Raw genomic sequence first — 21,592 nt, 5'->3', positions numbered from 1 at the left:
TGATACAGAATGAACTTTCTTTAGGATCTTTTACTATAGAAAGTGTTGCACAACTCCTAACACACAGAAAATAAAATATGGCACATGGATATAGCCCTGTAAATGGTACTTATTAGCGCTTCAGCAAAAACAAAAGCGACTCAAGTGTTTCGCTTTGGCACTAACATTTATATTGCTTATGTATCCACAAAAAATGTTCGTTGGGGCGACCACCATATTTGTTGTACAAACTGTTCCTGTGCAGTAATCTCTCATATACTCTGTCAAAAATATCCGTTGAACAGTAACTCATTTCTGGCTTCCCTACAAGATCTTCCGGCAGTACAGGGATCCTGTAAACAAGATTCCTCATGCAGTGACAGAAAAAGTTTAAATGAATCACGTCTGAACACATTAGCGGCCAAGAGCGTAGACACGATCCCTGAATGTTGCTTCGTGATGGCCTCAGAAGGGAAATTATCTGGAGTTCCGTTGTGTTGAGGCCACATTTATTCATGCAGACTCAGGGGCACGTTTTCCTAGCACTCAGAGAGTAGCTTTGCAGTAAAATCAACTACCTCTGATTCTGTAGATAAATAGGAAAAACATGGAACCCAATGAAATTACTACCGGTGGTACATCATGGAAAGCACTAAAAGTACACGCTGCCAACCTGTCGTACAGGAAAACTAGGTCAGAGTCGATACGAAAGAGACAGTTAAAAACATGAGATAACTCGGTTTTCCGTCAAACATGAAATCTGTTTCCGGACTTAGGATCCTATGCTAGCTGCTATGTTCACGCTATAATCTCACTGGCCTATTATAGAAATTGTGAAACACCCTGTACACTACTTTTTAGCAACTAAGGAATAAATCACACAAACAATAGTAACTGGATAAAAAACAAAGCAACTGACGACAAAGTTGAACATGCTCTAACCGCAGCAATATTATTTTTAACTGTTTCATGCAAACCAGCAACATTTCACTCTGCTTGCGTGACCTGTATATGATAGATAACAGCATGTTGTTCCATTTGCAAATTTGAGGCAGTCGTTCACTAATTGAGGAAACAACATCCAATCACGATTTCGACATCTAGAAAATTCAGACACGATCGACAGAGGCTATAACGCGCCGGTGACCAAAGTTTGCTTTTGTGTACACACAAAGGAAAGGCATCGGGACCAAGTTCCAAATAAAGTATGTCCTTTCTTAAGCCACCGGAAACGTGATGTCGGCTGGTGCTGTACACAGAAGGCTCCTTGTAGGTGATATGTATGCGAAGCGAAGAGCCGCGTCACACGGTTCATCTCGTGGACAAACATCTTTTCCCCCAAGCAATTCAGAACTTGGAGGGGCCAACTCGATTTTCTGACACAGACGAAACTGAGCCTCTCTTTGGTGCTCTCGGAACGCGTGTTGCTACTCGCAGTTCCCCTCCGTAGATCCTTCCTGCTCTGACGGTAGCTTTTCAAGAATAGTAAGATTCGTGCCATATGGTGCTCATATACACCACCATTAATAATAATACCATATATCGCGTCAGCTAATGTAATATAGCACTGGGCGATCACAGACATGATAATTTAACATGTTTTAAAAATGTTCTACGCTGAATGTTAAATTACAAGCCTGCAGCTGTGTTTTCATGTCTTCTTTATGTCGTGTCGTATGATCTAAATTTTAGAATAGTTTCGTTACATTTGACACTCTCATGTTTTAATACCGTTATTTTTGTGATTTCTCCTTCAGATATGAATACTTGTTACTTTCGTCTATTTCTCTTAGTAGTAGTCATATGCCGCGTGTCTCTCCTATATGTCATCAGGCAATTTTTCTATGGTGTTCCGGCAGATATTCGCAATTTAGTTTTTGCAGCATGTAACTGGAGCCAGCCCCTACAAATCCTGCTTATTACGTCTTTCATACGCCACCAAGCGTCGACGGAAAACGAAGATTTGTTTCCCATTATAAACGACATTATTTTTAAATCGGAATGTTACGTGCCCATTCAGCAGAGCTGTCTTCAATTAGTCTAGTGCGTTATTCCTTTTATCGATTTTTTTCAACAAGAACAGTAAAACACGAAGAATAATCAGTTCTCGGGCACCGGCTGTGCAACACTTCTCCATGATGGTTAGTCAGTATCGGCCATGGTGGCTCTGTCATTGCTGAATTATTTGTTATTCTTCGTGTTTTACTGCCCCCGTTAATACAAATCGATAAAAGGAATCTCACACTAGCCTAAATTAGGACAGCTCTGTTGCACAGGCCACACCAACATTGAAGAAAAGTAGTAGGAGTAATCCACTAAATTACAGGCCCATATCGTTAACGTCGACATGCAGCAGGATTTTGGAACATACAATCCTGGAAATTGAAATAAGAACACCGTGAATTCATTGTCCCAGGAAGGGGAAACTTTATTGACACACTTTATTGATCACACTGACAGAACCACAGGCACATAGACACAGGCAACAGAGCATGCACAATGTCGGCACTAGTACAGTGTATATCCACCTTTCGCAGCAATGCAGGCTGCTATTCTCCCATGGAGACGATCGTAGAGATGCTGGATGTAGTCCTGTGGAACGGCTTGCCATGCCATTTCCACCTGGCGCCTCAGTTGGACCAGCGTTCGTGCTGGACGTGCAGACCGCGTGAGACGACGCTTCATCCAGTCCCAAACATGCTCAATGGGGGACAGATCCAGAGATCTTGCTGGCCAGGGTAGTTGACTTACACCTTCTAGAGCACGTTGGGTGGCACGGGATACATGCGGACGTGCATTGTCCTGTTGGAACAGCAAGTTCCCTTGCCGGTCTACGAATGGTAGAACGATGGGTTCGATGACGGTTTGGATGTACCGTGCACTATTCAGTGTCCCCTCGACGATCACCAGTGGTGTACGGCCAGTGTAGGAGATCGCTCCCCACACCATGATGCCGGGTGTTGGCCCTGTGTGCCTCGGTCGTATGCAGTCCTGATTGTGGCGCTCACCTGCACGGCGCCAAACACGCATACGACCATCATTGGCACCAAGGCAGAAGCGACTCTCATCGCTGAAGACGACACGTCTCCATTCGTCCCTCCATTCACGCCTGTCGCGACACCACTGGAGGCGGGCTGCACGATGTTGGGGCGTGAGCGGAAGACGGCCTAACGGTGTGCGGGACCGTAGCCCAGCTTCATGGAGACGGTTGCGAATGGTCCTCGCCGATACCCCAGGAGCAACAGTGTCCCTAATTTGCTAGGAAGTGGCGGTGCGGTCCCCTACGGCACTGCGTAGGATCCTACGGTCTTGGCGTGCATCCGTGCGTCGCTGCGGTCCGGTCCCAGGTCGATGGGCACGTGCACCTTCCGCCGACCACTGGCGACAACATCGATGTACTGTGGAGACCTCACGCCCCACGTGTTGAGCAATTCGGCGGTACGTCCACCCGGCCTCCCGCATGCCCACTATACGCCCTCGCTCAAAGTCCGTCAACTGCACATACGGTTCACGTCCACGCTGTCGCGGCATGCTACCAGTGTTAAAGACTGCGATGGAGCTCCGTATGCCACGGCAAACTGGCTGACACTGACGGCGGCGGTGCACAAATGCTGCGCAGCTAGCGCCATTCGACGGCCAACACCGCGGTTCCTGGTGTGTCCGCTGTGCCGTGCGTGTGATCATTGCTTGTACAGCCCTCTCGCAGTGTCCGGAGCAAGTATGGTGGGTCTGACACACCGGTGTCAATGTGTTCTTTTTTCCATTTCCAGGAGTGTATATTGTGTTCAAACATTATGAATTACCGCGAATAAAACTATCAATTGACTCACAGTCAACATGTGTTTGTAAAACACCGTTCCTGTGAAACGCAACTAGCTCTTTATTCACATGAAGTGTTGAGTGCTACTGACAAGGGATTTCAGATCGACTCCGTATTTCTGGATTTCCGGATGGCTTTTGACACTGTACCACACAAGCGGCTTGTAGTGAAATTGTGTACTTATGGAATATCGTCTCAGCTATGTAACTGGATTTGTGATTCCCTGTCAGAGGTCACAGTTCGTAGTAACTGATGGAAAGTCATCGAGTAAAACAAAAGTGATTTCTAGCGTTCCTCAAGGTAATGTTATAATCCCTTTGCTGTTCCTTATCTATATAAACGATTTGGGAGACAATCTGAGCAGCCGTCTTAGGTTGTTTGCAGATGACGCTGTCGTTTATCGACTAATAAAGTCATCAGAAGATCAAAACAAATTGCAAAACGATTTCGAAAAGATAGCTAAATCGTGCGAAAAGTGGCAGTTGATCCTAAATAACGAAAAGTGTGAGGTCATTCACATGAAAGCTAAAAGGAATTCGTTAAACTTCGGTTACACGATAAATCAGTCTAATCTAAAAGCCGTAAATTCAACTAAATACCTTGGTATTACAATTACGAACAACTGAAATTGGAAGGAACACATAGAAAATGTTGTGGGGAAGACTAACCAAAGACTGCGTTTTATTGGCAGGACACTTAGAAGATGTAACAGATCTACTAAGGAGACTGCCCACACTACGCTTGTCCGTCTTCTTTTAGAATACTGCTGCGGCGGTGTGGGATCCTTACCAGACAGGACTGACGGAGTACATCGAAAAAATTCAAAGAAGGGCAGCACACTTTGTATTATGACGAAATATGGGAGAGAGTGTCACTGAAATGATACAGGATTTGGGCTGGACATCATTAAAAGAAGGGCGTTTTTCGTTGCGACGGAATCTTCTCACGAAATTCGAATCACCAACTTTCTCCTCAGATTGCGAAAATATTTTGTTGACACCGACCTACATAGAGAGAAACGATCACCATGATAAAATAAGGGAAATCAGAGCTCGTACGGAAAGATATAAGTGTTCGTTATTTCCGCGTGCTTTATGAGTTGGAATAATAGATAACTGTGAAGGTGGTTCGATGAACCCTCTGCTAAGCACTTAAATGTTATTGGCAGAGTATCCATGTAGATGTTGAATTAGCAGATAAAATTCCAGGTTTTTTTTTTTTTTAACTTGGAAACAAACCAAAACTGAGCGTCGTATGAAAGACTTAATAAGCAGAATTTATCTCGCTGACTCCACCTATACATTGCAAAAATGAAACATCAGTTTTAGAGGGTGATTCAGCTGCCCCTACATATTCGTTTTATGCAACCTGCAACGTCCTTGAATATCACTCGCAAATTTTCATATTCTTTCGCTCTCTTCGCGCAACCTAAGAGGCTTGTCCAGAATGTAAGTTCCGATCCATCGCGGAAATTGAAACCACAGTGAAAACAAGAAACGTTTTATCTGCAACAGTTAGGTACACCTTCCACCTACTTCTCTACATAGTCGCCACTCCAACTTCGAGTTTTGTCGTAGTGTTGTATCAACTTGCCAATATCCTCGTCATAGAAAGCAGCCGCCTGTGCTTTCGGCCAGTTGTCTGCACTGGTCTGCAGCTCGTTGACTGTGGAAAATTTTTGTCCTCATATACAGCGGTTCTTGTGAGCAGGGATGAGGCTCAGGGGGAGCCAATTACGGACTGTATTGTGGGTGATTAAACACTTCTCATCGGAAACGCTGCAGGTGCGTCTTCATTGCCCCTGCAGAGTGCGGCCGATAATTGGCATGAATAAGGAACTGCTCGACAGTTGTGTTATGTGGGCTGCGCGACACAGGCGAAATCTTTAACCAGGCGGGAGACTCTATTCCCTACACATCTTTGCGTGCTCATTTTTCACTCAAAACTGAGAAGAACGACGCGACACGATCGACGGGCATACTAGAGACACTGCCCAAGACATCTGTGCAAAGCTTTACTGGATTTCCCCAGGGGTTTCCATTTCACGACCGATCGGAACTTACTTTCTGGACATCCCTCATATTAGCCCTAGTGAAGGAATGAACACGACCTATTTGTAGGAAATCTAATTTGGTTAATTTTCGTACTAGGATACGCTTTCTCTCGATTGTTCAAGGAAAATGTACAAAATTGACCGGCAAACTCGTGTTTCTTGAATAATTCGTAAGCCATGGCCTACAGCAAAAACATAAACGGTACAAAATCTAACTACATTAAATTTCTTTTAAAAATTTCCTGTTCATTTTTGTCTGTTATACTAATAGTTAGTGCGTAGTGAGCGAGAGAATATGAAATTCTGGCGCGTGGTTTTTGAAGGCGTCGTGGATCGCATACAACTCATATGTAGGTGCAGCTGAATCAGCCAGGAACAAATCAAGTTGTCGCCCTCCTCCTTGGACGGGCGTGGTTCACACTGTAATCCACTCACGTGAAACGACCATTATGCTCCAAATTCTGGAAACAAGTTGAAGCTAACGGTGGCATACATTTGCAGTATAATGTAAGTGGATATGTTTCATAGGTGCATTGCGTATTCCAGATAATATCAGTAGCATTCGATGTACGATATGTATTGCTATTCAGGGTAATCACACTTCACATTGATGGTATTTGAGCAATACCAAACTGAGAAGTTCATTTCGCACTTATCAAATATGCATAGATTCTTTGATCTGCGTCTCGTATGTCGCTTTTATCGCGCATTATCCTACGGATCTATTCGTGCGTTGTGAGTAACCAAGTACATTTACTTGGCAAAAAAAATCAGTCTAAAACATCCAGGATCTCCTTCTTCGGCTACAACATTTAAGGAAGGAGTACGACAGCATGTACAAATTCGGTGAAATAATGTGACTGTCGCCGCAGACACAGGGACTGAAACAGCACGTACTGTATCACAAAATAAACTGCTGCCTCATGAATGGACCTAGCATTTGAGGTACATTATTATGTGATGTTGAGAGGAAAAGTGATTGAAAGTGAACGGCAACTAGCTTTGATTGATGTAGGCCACTACTCTGACGCACCGCGGCATAGCTCCTTCCAGAGACTGAGGCGGAATGAGCACCAGTTGACATTCCTCCGCATTGGACACTTTCTCCTAATGAATAGGTACGAGAGGACGCTACCTCTAAGTAGTTATTTTCATTGCACCTATTACGTCGGACAGGGTTGGTTCAAATGGCTCTGAGCACTATGGGACTTAACTTCTAAGGTCATCAGTCCCCGAGAACTTAGAACTACTTAAACCTAACTAACCTAAGGACATCACACACAACCATGCCCGAGGCAGGATTCGAACCTGCGACCGTAGCGGTCGCGCGGTTCCAGACTGTAGGGCCTAGAACTGCTCGACTACTCCGGCCGGCGTCGAAGAGGGTCATAGCATAGTTGACCGCCTGTCAAACGGTACACCAGTTACTTTTTTTATTCACATTGTGTTGCTGGAATTCTACTGGCGTATAGAAAGGATGAACGGGAAAAAATAATATTTCAGTTTGGTCCGGTATCTTCTGTATTAACCACACTTGGACAGAACACCAAACAGTCATCTTCATTCTTTTCAGTATTAAAAAATGTCTGCATGAAAGTGAGGTTGAAGTGTTAAATCATTAGATGAGAGAAAGTACACAGTAGAATTGAGAGAGTATACTTAGAATTCAACTATTTCTTTTTTCGACAGTTAACGCGAGTCCAGTAATTTCGCGGGGAGCACAGTATAGAATGCTGGGAAGCAGTTTCTTTAATCTGCTGTATCAACTTTCAAGACTTGATGACTAAACACATTGTAGATGCATACGGGAATAATGCTCGTTATGACAAAACAAAGTTCTAAATATTCAATTTGTATTTCGTTACTGACAAAACAAAACAAACACCGTCCGAACAGGACTTGAAGGCTCAACTTACCGACCGGCCGCCATGTCATACTCAGCCCTTAGGTGTCACTGGATGTGGGCATTTGGTCAGCATACTGCTGTCCCGGCCGTTGTAAGTTTTCGTGAGCGGTGCCACTACTTCTCAATCAAGTATCTCCTCAATTGGCGTCACAAGGGCTGAGTGCACCCTGCTTGTCAACAACACTCGGCAGAGCCGGATGGTGACCCATCCAAGTGCAAGTCAAGCCCTAGAGTGATTAACATTGGTGATATAACGAGAACTGGTGTTACAACTGCGACAAGGCCGTTGGCTTTTTATTACTGATAAAATCATTAATTTGTTTCTCTCCCTATTCATACCTAGTCCTACGTAATTACTACTCCTCTTTCTGTTAATAGTTTTCGTCTCAAATTCAACTTTGTTGAAGTATTTTCTCTTCTTACCTTCTTCCACTAGTGCGGAGTCGAAAAATTTGAGAAACATTGTGCCAAAAAAAAAAAAAAATTGAACAAAGGTGCATAAGTCTCAGATGCTGATTATGCCAAAAAATTGAACAAAGGTACATACGTCTCATTTAATTTTCAAGGTTGATGCTTTGTTAAGATATATCCCTATGTTGACACCCGAAATTGTAGCCATTTTCTTCGTTAAAACTTTCAGAACAAAGAAATGAGCAAACTTAATACCTTTCACCTAATAACACAAAAAATTTGATGCTAGAATAAATAATGGAACAGTGTGCAGATATTAAATATGTTGTCATATCCTATTTTTAACTGACACAGTCGCTGAAACCTCGATATTGACGAACAAAGGCAGGCAAATTTCGTATGATAAAACAGTTCGTTTATGAAGCACGAGAGAATAGTATTATCACACCTCTGACATAACAAACCTCTGTAACTGAATGCTTGATCAGCATCGTAATTAGTGCAAACTTTGTCACTTAGTTTCATGAATTCAAATGCTGATTAACGTTTCGCGTCAAGAGGTGCGCTGATTTTGCGTTGTTAATCATATTTCGTTCATCTGGAAGTCGTATACTGTTCTTTCGTTGGTGCTGATTGCACTATAGAGGCGATTTGTTTTTTCCAGGATTTAGAGCCGCATAATTTTATTAAATATGCAGAATATTGGGACAGACAGCCTTTCTGACTTCATCAGATATTACGTAAGGATTTATAAAATATTTTAAATTCTGTGTTCAAAAACATTTAACTTACGTAGCGTATGGAATGTTTACCAGAATTTGGTATCGAAGAGTTATTGGAACAACGTCGCAGCGCACCTTGCAGATAAACAATCCCTAATCGTTATGAATTACATCTGACTTGAAGCTATAGTTTGAACAGATGTATAATTTTCTTTTCAAAACCGTTATATAGCACCTGCCGAATCCAGAAAGATTTCTGTAAAAATACTGAGCATTTGGTAACATTATCCCGTAAATGTTTTAAGACAGTATGAATCAGTGGTTGATGCAAAAGTCACTGAAACACAAAACTAACATTTCCATGATGGAAGAGAATAATATTGGCCGAAGAATCCTTTACAAAGTCTTGGAGCAATAGATCAGTTATTTATGAAGTCTTAGCATATGGTCAAGTCGAGAAAACCCGGAACAACTGAATTATTATAATGCGTTTATTGCAGGGTACCATCGCACTTTTCAACGGTGATAACCGGTTTCTTTCATTTGGAGAACATCTGCAAGTCAGTTTAAGGTTCTGTACACATCGTTCTTAAACCACATCAATGGCTGATCCGCAACTACTATTGTACCGAAGTTGTTCTCCGATTCAACGAAACCCATTCTGTGTGAGAAAGGGTGAAAGTAAACTTTAATAAAAGACATCATAGTATAAGTGATTTATTAACGCTCACGATATTTGTAACATCACGATGACAGCCGTTATTAAATGTATTCAATGTATTCGCAATTGCAACTATGGACAACCACGAGCTATAGAATGGAATGACGATAATGAAAAATTGTGCCGGACCCGGACTCGAATCAAAATTTCCCGCATATCGCGAGCGGTCGCCTTACCATCTGACTGTTCGTGCACGATCGCTGCGAGACCCAAACTTCCATATGTCGTCTACATCCAGTACTCGTACATCCACTATGTATATTTCGCGTGCAGGTGAGACATTTTACTTGAAACTCGCTTGCCTGGGGTCAGCGGAAAAATACGATATTGCAGTGCCTGTGTTATTCTGAATAGGAGGCAAAGTTCTTTTGCACATGTTCTGATTGTCTGCCAAATAGTTTAATATATATTAGAAATAACAGGAGGTCTACCTCACTCGTACATTGTGCGAATAAAGTGCCAGCTGTGTCTCACAAGAGTGATGCTTTCCAAATTGAAGCTGGTTTGATGTCGATAGGTAATATATTTCGGGTACTTCATAATTTTGGAACAAATTATTTGTTCTCACGTCCTGCTACAGGCCGATGTCAATGAAATGGATTTGTAACTCAGTGGTTTACGTTTATTTTCTTTCGTATGCACGGCAGTGGTCTGTACAACTTTCCACTCTTCTCCCTCACCATAAATACTAGAATACTCCTCATGATGACGTCGTAAGAGAAGTAATTAAGGCACTGTATCGTTGATGCACAAGATGCACTCCTACATTGTTAGCCCACTCAAGAAAGACATTGCCTGTAGAGATATAATGCACCTGCTACGACTATTGTAGGGTCATGACAACATAGTGAAACATGTCTAGTGACGCTGTGATATCTTTGTTACTTCCTGGACTGACAAAGAATTATCTTGCAAGTTTCACTTGATATATCTCTGGTACACTAACCAAAGATTCTTCAGGAATTCCACTTTGGTGTGTCATCGACTTACCAAATACATGTTTACAGAGAGGGGAGAGTGCTTTCACGCAGCAACTACAACTAATCTCCTTGTCTACATTGCGAATTATCTGTGCCTGCCATCACAAGATCAATGAGGTGGCGATGAACGTTCCAGTTGGTCGCTTGCTCCATTAAAATGTCGATGCACTGTAAAGAGTAAGAGGTAGTAGCTGTCAGTTACAAACAGGCGCGACAGCAACATTTTACCTCCTCTGTGACAGAGCTACAAACAGCTATATCGAACTCACAACGACATCTTTAGAAACTTTGTCATCATAAGATGTCTCGCTATGTCCAGTAACCAGTAGAGTAGATTTAGAGGTGTTGTTGTTGTTGTTGTGGTCTTCAGTCCAGAGACTGGTTTGATGCAGCTTTCCATGCCACTCTACCCTGTGCAAGCTTCTTCGTTTCCAAGTAACTACTGCACCCTACATCATTCTGAATCTGCTTGGTGTAGTCATCTCTTGGCCTTCCTCTACGATTTTTACCCTCCACACTGCCCTCCAATGCTAAATTGGTGATCCCTTGATGCCTCAGAACATGTCCTACCAACCGATGTCTTCTTCTCGACAAGTTGTGCCACAAATTTCTCTTCTCCCCAATTCTATTGAGCATCTCGTCATTACTTACATTCTTCTGTAGCACCACATGTCGAAAGCTTCTATTCTCTTCCTGTCTAAACTATTTATCGTCCACGTTTGACATCCATACATGGCTACACTCCATACAAATACTTTGAGAAAAGACTTCCTGACACTTAAATCTATACTCTATGTTAACAAATTTCTCTTCTTCATAAACGCTTTCCTTGCCATTGCCAGTCTACATTTTATATCCTCTCTACTTCGACCATCATCAGTTATTTTGCTCCCCAAATAACAAAACTCATCTACTACTTTAAGTGTCTCATTTCCTAATCTAATTCCCTCAGCATAACCTGATTTAGGTAGACTACATTCCATTATCCTTGTTTTGCTTTTGTTGATGTTCATCTTATATCCTCCTTTCAAGACACTGTCCATTCCGTTCAACTGCTCTTCAAAGTCCTTTGCTGTCTTTGACGGAATTACAATGTCATCGGCGAATCTCAAAGTCTTTATTTCTTCTCCATGGATTTTAATACCTACTCCGAATTTTTCTTTTGTTTCCTTTATTGCTTGCTCAATATACAGATTGAATAACATCGGGGAGAGGCTACAACCCTGTCTCACTCCTTTCCCAACCACTGCTTCCCTTTCATGCCTCTCGACTCTTATAACAGCCATGTGGTTTCCGTACAAATTTGAAATAGCCTTTCGCTACCTGTATTTGACCCCTGCCACCTTCAGAATTTGAAAGAAAGTATTCTAGTCAAGATCTAGAGTTAAAAAACATAAAATACTGTGGAACTGCTATTGAAAATACACAGATCTGTTAATGAAACTGTATCACTGAATACTCTCCTAACTGTGTTTCGTTCAGCAACTACTCTCACAGCCACATTGTCGTATTTATGTTGTAATCTGAGAAATCTATTTGAGCATGACAAAAGACTTCACATGTATTTCACATAGCCATTCCTTGCATGGTATTATGATGAGACACTAGTTGTATTAGTTTAGGGCATATTAATAGCGTATCGCGTTAGGTTATTGAACAAAATAGACACAAATATCAGAGAAATTGTCAACAACATACTCCGCTTCGTTATCGAAAACCGTTTGATGATGCGCAGGTAGTTCTTTGATCCCACGCATGTTGAGACTTGCAGATTCTGAGTTAAGCCACGTTTAAAGCGCAGTCGTCAATACAAGATAGACAAAAACGAACAAACTTTCTTGGTGGTTGATCGATAAGGGGCGAGAAAGGTAAACACTTGCGGGTGACAGATCAGAAGGCGAGCGGTAGGAATGTTTGCCAACCAAGCCCCTTGGTGCTGTCTTCAAAAAATGGTTCAAAAGGCTCTGAGCACTATGGGACTTAACATCTGCGGTCATCAGTCCCCTAGAACTTAGAACTACTTAAACCTAACTAACCTAAGGACATCACACACATCCATGCCCGAGGCAGGATTCGAACCTACGACTGTAGCAGTCGCGCGGTTCCGGACTGAAGCGCCTAGAACCGTTCGGCCACAGCGGCCGGCTGCTATCTTCCAGGTCGCATTTGTTACTCTGCGACTGCAAGGGATTTCATTTGTTGGCAACAAATGTCAACTGCGGAGGACACATACCTGTGAAGCAGTTATTAACACAAAACACCTTCTTTGTACCACCAGATCCATATCAATAACAATCAATAACAATACATTTTGTGGACGTATACAGCCCATCGTTTGAGATAATGTTTACTATGGCTTACCCACTATTTTCTCCTCATGAAGTTACGATACGGTACTTCAAATCGACATCAGGCCGCACTGATTTAGGTTTACGGTGACCCTAAATCTGTTACTCCAAATGGCAGGATTATTCCTTTGAAAGGGCACAGACGACTTCCTTCCCCATCCTTCCCAGTTTGAGGTTCTGCTTCACATCTAATCTCGTTTTCGACAAGACTTTGTACCGTAATCCTCCTCCCTTTCTTTTAACCTCAGTATGACCTCAGAAGGCAAGTGTCGCATGAAGGTTAATTTGTCGTCATATTTGCCAGTTATCGAATACTCTGTCATCGACCATAGTAGTAAATCGCAGAAATGTCCTTCATCAACACCTGTGTCTCTTCCTGAATGTGTGATTAACTTACATCGAAACGAGAGTACTTGAAACGATACAACTCAACTTTCTCGATAGCACAACACTCCAAACAGGGCACAGGTGGTTCGAACTGCTTTCACCCTTTTATTAAACACAAACAGAACACAGTGTCAAATATCCGTTTTAGACTCCGTTTTCTAGTGCATAAACGATTCTCTTCATAATGTAAAAAATGAAAAATATTGAAGTTGTCATGGCACGAGCTAACTACAAACTTGACCAAAATAAGACCATAGTGAAATACGCTTATAGCAACATGCTATACAAAATCGCCATAGAGTATGCTGCAATATAGTATTATATCATACGCAACGCCGCATAATACTATACTCGTTAATTCGTGTGCAGAAAAGTTCGCTGGAGATCATAGGCTCTATGCACGATGCGTCGCGACCACTTGGGCGGGCGCCGGTCTGCATCAAGCGGCCGTTGGCTGATGGCGCTGAAATTGGATCTTACCGTGACAGGCACCCATGAGCCCTTTCACAAAAATGTTTCCACAAGATTTTTTTTAATACTGGCTGGTTAGAAAATGAATGAAACTGTCTCTGACCTTCTATCAGACTGATGCTCTTGGCAGACAGATGGAGTATGATTTAAAAAGAAAGGAAAAGGATGGGTTTGATGTCACGGCTTTACATTCGCACTGCATTACGTTGACTACTAGACCACGATTAGGTTATTCACAACAGCAGCTTAAGTTGAAGTCAACACTTCTTGTACCCTGTGCTGCATACCCCATTATGACAAAAACACGATGCTAACACATGTTAAAATCGGTGGTTGATTGGACTGCGGCTAGCATGTAATGGGTAAGGAGTGGGTTCGATTCCCGCTCGGGGTTCCATTTATTAACAACCACAAACATACTCTCTTCACCTCCAATAATGGCAAGTAAAGAATGCAGGAATGTGCCCTGGTTCCAAGTCAGCATTAAACATGTCCTTTCGCTGCTGACAGGAACAAAGTAGGGTTAGTTTTGGCTGACAGAGGCGGAAATCGCTGCTTGCAGAAACTCTGTCTTTAGTAAGCTTTCTTAGACAAGTAATGTTATTTTAGTTCACGAACCAGTTGTCATGTAAGATCATAGGATCTTCATTTCTTATTTTAAGTGATCTTGAGATTTTGAAAATATTGACACTAGACTGGGATTTGAGCTCCGATTCCAATTTTTCTCTTGATTTGAACTCTTCATGATAGTGTCCCGTCATTTCGTTGTTTCCTCACGATGCCAAACTCCTCCAGGTCGCTACGAACGGCGCGATCGTAGCTACTAGTGAAAGGGAATTTGATAGTTGACACCTCTTCATGTGGGGTCAACAACGACAATATGCATAGGGTTGGAGTCACAGGCAGCACAGAAACAGTAAATATTTCACGTCTATTCGTAGCTATAAAAAATAGCCAAAGGTACCGGGTTCGAATTATTGCCGGGCAAAAATCATTTTTTCGTCGTTTCAGGTTCCAGTATCACGCTATTGGTGAACGTATTTAATACCTGACATCTAATTTTGCTTAGTTAACAATTCATATAGTCACTGGTTTCTACTCTCCATCTATCACCATAAATTAATTTGATGGCATTTCACACTTGTGCGTTGCACTTTATTACATATCTTTTTTGGTTACTTCTCAGGGGCAATACAAGCTTCGTGGACTTACCGGTGCAGTGCTAAACGTATCGTCATTTCTTTCCAGAATACTTATACTGGTGAACGCTTAGATATTTTACATCTCTTTATGCCTAGTCGAGTCTCAGTCAGCACGCAAGCCTTGTTTGGTTAACAGTGGGTTCAAATTCGGATCCCCAACACTTCGTCACGTCCTTTAATGTGTGTGGTAATACTTCTGCGGTGTTACTTATTTTAATGAAGTTTAATTTACAAGCGTTAAGGACTGTCTTATCTCCAGTAACTTGTTTTCTAATATTTGTTGTATGATTGTATTGGTTTTACATCTTGACTGACCGCCGTGAAGAGCAGTGTTCTCTGTAGTCTCTTGTGGTACCCATTGCGTATAATCAAACGACTGTACTGCAGAGGGTTTCGAGGACCTGCGACACAGCTATGTTATGCTGGTTGCATACAGTCAGGTGCGGCCTACAAATTGGAATTCAGGGGTGGCCCGCTTCTTGTGCTATCGAATGTACACACATTGTCCGCACAGTCGAGCGCATATGACAGCACACATTCCACTGACTGATCTAGCGGAAACGGTAATATTTCATCTGCCACTTCTTTCTCATTGTGTGAAATTTCTTGGTCTCCTTACTGACGATATGTTAACTTCGGCAACTGTTGTAGATATTATGCAATATTTGCAACGTTTGTCGTTGCCATTGCTCTCCTTTGTATCAACACCACTAGCACTCTAGCACTGTTGTGAGTTACTCGTCGACTAAGCAGTTCAACTATGGTCCGTTGCCTTATGCTAGGCTCACCATTGGATTCTTCCAGTCTCGCCCCCCCCCCCCCCCCTCCCTACCGTTGTCATTAGCAGCCAATACTTTGGTTGCATGGTAGGCAATATGTGGGGGCGTCGAATGCCATAAACATCATTGCATCATTGTCCTTTTGCAACCCCATACTCAAGAGATTCCACCAGCGCACGGGCTGTAACATCTCAGATTTCTTGACTGATCGTTCGGACGTTTTCCCGAGACAAATTTATCGCCGTTAGAGATTAACGTGGAGACCAGTTCCACTAGGACATTTCTCAATTGGAAAAGCGTTATCAAGGCGACTATTGCCTGTATTTACGAAAAGACTTTCCTGTAGAAAATTATCACAGCAAATCTGGAAGTAAATATTTTTAGGCCTCATTCTTTACTTTTCTTTACTCTTATGTTACTCATTTCTTTGATTCCTCTATGTAATGGCATATTAGTTTGCTCTTTGCATGTGGAAGCTTTGTCACGGAAGCGTATCATTTTGTCATATACACACAATACATAGGCTACCGCAAACATTTACAAAAACATTATTACATAAAACTAAGACCGGTACAGAATTATGTCATCCAGAAAAGGTACATACTGTTTGTGTAACTGAAAAACAAGATCATTTTACCATTGTAATCAGTACTCGTATATTTGATAGGGATTATTAACGGTAATTAAGTCTGGTAACTCGCTTAAAATTATCGTGTCTCTAAACGGCAAATATTGTATATAGCCTAATAAACAATCAAACGTTGTAAGAAATCTTCTGTAGTCCGGCGAAAGGCGGCAAAGCCACCATTGATTCTTCCGCTCCTCTAGCCTTCGCCACAGTCATTTTCCATTAGAGTAGCAACGGCCATTTGTAGGCTTCAGAGAAATTCTCAAATTCCTCAAAGGGGTAGGGTAGATTGGCGCTCACTTAGCGAACGACGGTCGTCGGGCAGCAGCACTGCTCCCCCTGTGCGCTCACCTTTTTCAGTACTCTGGGGAAGGCTTCCAAATCACAGAAGGCCGATCGACTACTGCTCTGGCGTCCCTAGCCGCGATAACTACAAAGCTCTGACTCTGGTCTTACGAGTGCCACAGATAAATTACACAGGAAAGCGTCACACTTCAAACACTCGCTTTGCATTCAAGGGAAAGGTTTCATATCGCAGCCCATTCGTCTGATACAGATTACTTTCAATTTAGAATGAGATTTTCACTCTGCAGCGGAGTGTGCGCTGATATGAAACTTCCTGGCAGATGAAAACTGTATGCCGGACCGAGACTCGAACTCGGGACCCTTGCCTTTCGCGGGCAGGGGCTTTACTGACGAGGTTCTGGCGGAAGTGAAGCTGTGAGGAAGGGGCGTGAGTCGTGCTTGGGTAGAGCAATTGCCCGCGAAAGGCAAAGGTAGCGAGTTCGAGCCTCGGTCCGGCACACAGTTTTGGTCTGCCAGGAAGTCGCTCTCAATTTAGTCGAAAGGCGCGTAGAATCAAAGTTGTGGAGGTAGTTAACCATGTTTCTGTATCGTATGAATAGTTGTGACGTGTGCATTTGCAGCGTGTTGTGTGTGTGTGTGTGTGTGTGTGTGTGTGTGTGTGTGTGTGTGTGTGTGTGTGTGTGTGTGTGTGTGTGTGTCTGTTTGTTTTGTTTGTAGACCGGTGTGGACTGGAAGAATTGGGATTAGTGTAATTCAGTAGGGGCACTGTGTTTACCCCTTTCAGTTAGAACCAAACGAAGCCTCGACTTCAACGTCCCTTTCAGTCGGACGGATCACCGACAATTATATACCTTCTTCACTTAATACTTCCGGGCGGATAGGCCATGGTCGAAGTATAAAACTCTACCCTGACGTTACGTCTCCGACTGCGGGAGACATCCTCGGAGGTACAGTGGCGAAATGCGAAGAAAACTCGAGGAAGCGGTGATTATATAGGCAGTACAGAGGGCGCCACTGTCCATCACGTGGCGTCGGCTATGAGATTATCTCTGGTAAAGCCAACATTCTCGATTGAAAGTAATCGATCATCACGCTTTCGGTGCAACGCTGACATCCAAATTTTATCCAGTTTAACACCGACGCCACGTGATCGACAGTGGCGCCCTCTGTACTGCCTATATAATCAGCGCTTCCTCGAGTTTTCTTCGCAGTTCGCCGCTGTACCCCTGAGGATGTCTCCCGCAGTCGGAGACGAAACGTCAGTAGAGAGTTTTATACTTCGACAACGGCCTATCAGCCCGGAAGTTTTAAGTGAAGACAATACCGGTCGTGAAAGCTTACATTGTATGATCATTATATACCTTCGTTGAACGAGACATTGCGAACAGTTTTGGGATTTATTCGCGAGGTCTGGTGATCAGAAACTTTACGAAACCACTTCTGTTACCCTTGCCGGACAAATACAGGTGAGAAAAATTTCTTTCACCACTAATACTAGAATCGACTCCCTCTGTAACGAGAGACAGAGTGCTAGCATGTATTAGCGACTTCGGTTTTGGAAGCCGATTACATTCTTCTAGATTTCCCTAACTCACTCAGATCAGTTAGCAGGCCCTAAATCACTTCAAATAAATACCCTAGATTGTTTCTTGAACAATCACTCACCTTTTACTTAAACTAAGCGAACGCTCACACTCGCTTTCGGAATGATAGGTATGATACTGAAACCTAGAAAAAGAAAGATTTTACAGAATACTGCTTCTAAGCAGAGCGAAATCTTGATTCATTCAGCCGGCCGTTGTGGCCAAGCGGTTCTAGGCGCTTCAGTCCGGAAACGCGCGACTGCTACGGTCGCAGGTTCGAATCCTGCTTTGGGCATGGATGTGTGTGATGTCCTTAGGTTAGTTAGGTTTAAGTGGTTCTAAGTTCTAGGGGACTGATGACCTGAGATGTTAAGTCCCATAGTGCTCAGAGCCATTTGAACCATTTTTGATTCATTCAACTTCGTGTTCGTGGTTGCTGGCGGCTGCAGAAACAGAATGAAGCAAACATAATGTCAATAGAATATAACGCTGGAAAACGCAGATTTTGCTCTCAGTCCGACAATCCCAACTCAAATTATCGTGGTTTCTATGAATCGCTGCTGGTGAACAAGGGAATTGTTTCCTTATCAAAGGCTCAGACGAATCATCGTACAGTTGGGGTCTGCTAAACTAGTGCTCACAAAAATATAAAAAAAGTAATTAAAAAGTGTTTGTAACAGGGCTCAGCATTCGCAGCTACAGTACGCCGGAATTTGGCACGTATTTGGATGAGAATAACTGTGAATAAATTTTCGGAAGGAAATAGTGGCTACAGTCACATTCGAATGTGCATTCATATGCACACTTTTGCGACTTCGGAAATAAAGTATATGACCTTGCGTGTTCAGCTGCTGTCGCAACTAATGGGCTTCCAGAACTGAGAGTAAAAGAAAAAATACGTCGTTATTAGGCCAGATCCGTAAGATCTTTCGCTTAAATCCGGACGAATTTCAATTCGAATTTCCCACCATATCATAGTTCCGCCAGAGTTCAGGTTGGTGTTCTTGAAAGCCATAGGCATCTAGTAAACAGTCAGAACCTCAAAATGGCCGAGATGTTACTGACAAGTGCGGAGAACAACGGAAGAGCTGCGATTATCGAAAGTCTTCGCAGGGGGCATTCGCCCACCGAAATAGTTCGAGTCTTCGGGTATCCGAGATCAACTTTTTACGATATTGTGGTCAAGTATAATGCTTCGGAGAAGCCTGGGGAAGGTTCCGCTAGCCCGGCGAGGAAACTTCATTCGATGAAACACGCGTAACGACCTGCGGCAATCATCGAAAAGGCTCAGGCGCTGATATCGGAGGATCCGGGGCAATTTCTAAGGAAATTGGCGTCAGTATTGAAATCAGCGATCGAACAATGCGTCGGGTGGCAGTAGAGGACCTCTTACGAGCCAATTAGTCCAAAACTGGCTCTCGGACAACGTTGACATGTTCTGGTCGAAGGAGGTCTGGCCCCGAATAGCCTGGATTTGAACCCCCTCGACTACTGTTTGGAGCGTAGTTGAAAGAGTAACCAATAAGACGAGGCACCCTAATGTCGCATTTCTATCCATATCTATCGAAGTAGCATTCGCGAATATGGACAGCGCTGTTTTAAAGAGTGTGTGCGATCGCATCGGCACAAGCTTGGAGGTAGTCATTGCGGATGAAGAGGGTTACATCGAATAATGTTACTCTTGAAAAATACCACTACTTATATAAAAGAGGATTTTCATTTTCATTTTTATTTTGTTTTAATAAATTTGCTTCAAGGAAAACGTTTCATTTGTCTGGATTTCAGCGCCGCTCCCTGTACTTATTAAACATAACGTATACATTTGAAATCTGTACCCATGGTAGACTCAAATGCACAACCTCCGCATTCGTAGACAGTGGCGATGCCCCAATAGTCGTTAAAAATTTGGTCTGATATACGAAAGAATCAGAACAGCGAATCTCTAGTCCAACCAAGCAAGTTCGTAGCAATGTGCTTAGCACTGTGTTGTGGTGTGTTCCTGGGGGAAACTGATGGACCAGTTCGTACAGTTAGGCCAAATGCAAGCTGAAACGCAAGGTCTAACTTTTATAGTTCGTATAATTCTACTCCGAGGCGAAGGCGTGCAAAAGAATAGGGAACAAGGACGCACCAGGGAATATTGGACGGAAAGCGCTTCTTCCGCTGTCCTCTGAACAGCACTTAAAAGGCTGGTCGAGCAATAAAAGCACCAACAATAGATTTATACAACATTGTTTACCTCTGATATTAGAAACAACTGAGATTTAAACTAGAGAAGAAAAGAAAGCGAGGATTGGTGGAAGGAACTGACTCCAACCGATGTTCATTATGTGATTTCTGACTGCGTCACATAGTAACACACAGGAATTCGATGACATCATTCACAAACCAGTTAGAGTCTTTAGAGGGAAAAAGGACATACTACACAGTGTCTTATTTACAGCTCTTATTGTAGTGTTCTGCAGTCGGCAGGAAAGAACGAACGATCGAGTTTGAGCACACTTTATTATGACTAAAACGCCTTCTTGGCGTGCACTAATTTCCAAACTCAAGAACAACAAGAAGCACAACAATTCTTGCGGTGGCAAAAATCAGATAACAGTACAAGACCATGAAAAGAAAATAATAACCAAAATACTACTCTCCTCAATTTCAAAGATACAACTTTCTACTGTATGCTACGGCGAGTGTCTACAATGCTAGAGCCGGCGTAGGTATTCGGCGGAGCTGTCGTAGCTGTAGGCTCTCTGTCACATGGCTTTTCACGAAGTAGTTCCATGTTTATGCGAAAAGTCTGTTGTTGTTTACTTCCACTGACGATGTTTCGATCAGATACAGCAGACTTTTCAGAAGTTGCAGGTGCAACAGTCTGGGTGGTTGACTGATCTGGCATTGTTACGTCAGCCAACACGGCCTTGACATGTTGGTACTGCGAACTGCTCAAAGTAAGATGAAATTACGTTCGTTATGTTTCCCAAAGGCGTGCACCCCTATTGTTGGCTTAGTAATGATGGCGTCCTCTTGGGTAAAATATTCCGGAAGTAAAATAGTCTTCCATTTGAATTTCCGTGTGGGGACTGTTCAGAAGAATATCGTCATAAGGAAAAAAACTGGTTTCCTACCGGTCGGAGGGTAGAATGTTAGATCTCTTTATCGGGTTGGTATGTTAGAGAATTTAAAAAGGACAATACATAGGTTAAAATTATACTGGGGATAAGTGAAGTGCGATGGCAGGAAGAATAGGATTTCTGGTCAGGTGAATACAGGACCATCAACACGAAATCAAATTCGGTACT

General features: G+C 42.8%; 1 protein-coding gene across 1 annotated transcript in view; it reads left to right on the top strand.

Annotated features, from left to right (window-relative positions):
* LOC126471314 (GTPase-activating Rap/Ran-GAP domain-like protein 3) overlaps positions 1–21,592 on the top strand; it is a 346,167-nt gene that overhangs the window by 41,438 nt on the left and 283,137 nt on the right. The gene's annotated exons all lie outside the window — the stretch shown is intronic.

The sequence above is a fragment of the Schistocerca serialis genome, chromosome 3 (genome assembly GCF_023864345.2).
Source record: "Schistocerca serialis cubense isolate TAMUIC-IGC-003099 chromosome 3, iqSchSeri2.2, whole genome shotgun sequence".
NCBI lineage: Eukaryota > Metazoa > Arthropoda > Insecta > Orthoptera > Acrididae > Schistocerca > Schistocerca serialis.
Note: the sequence above shows the minus strand (reverse complement) of the source record. Positions and strands in the feature narration are given on the sequence as shown.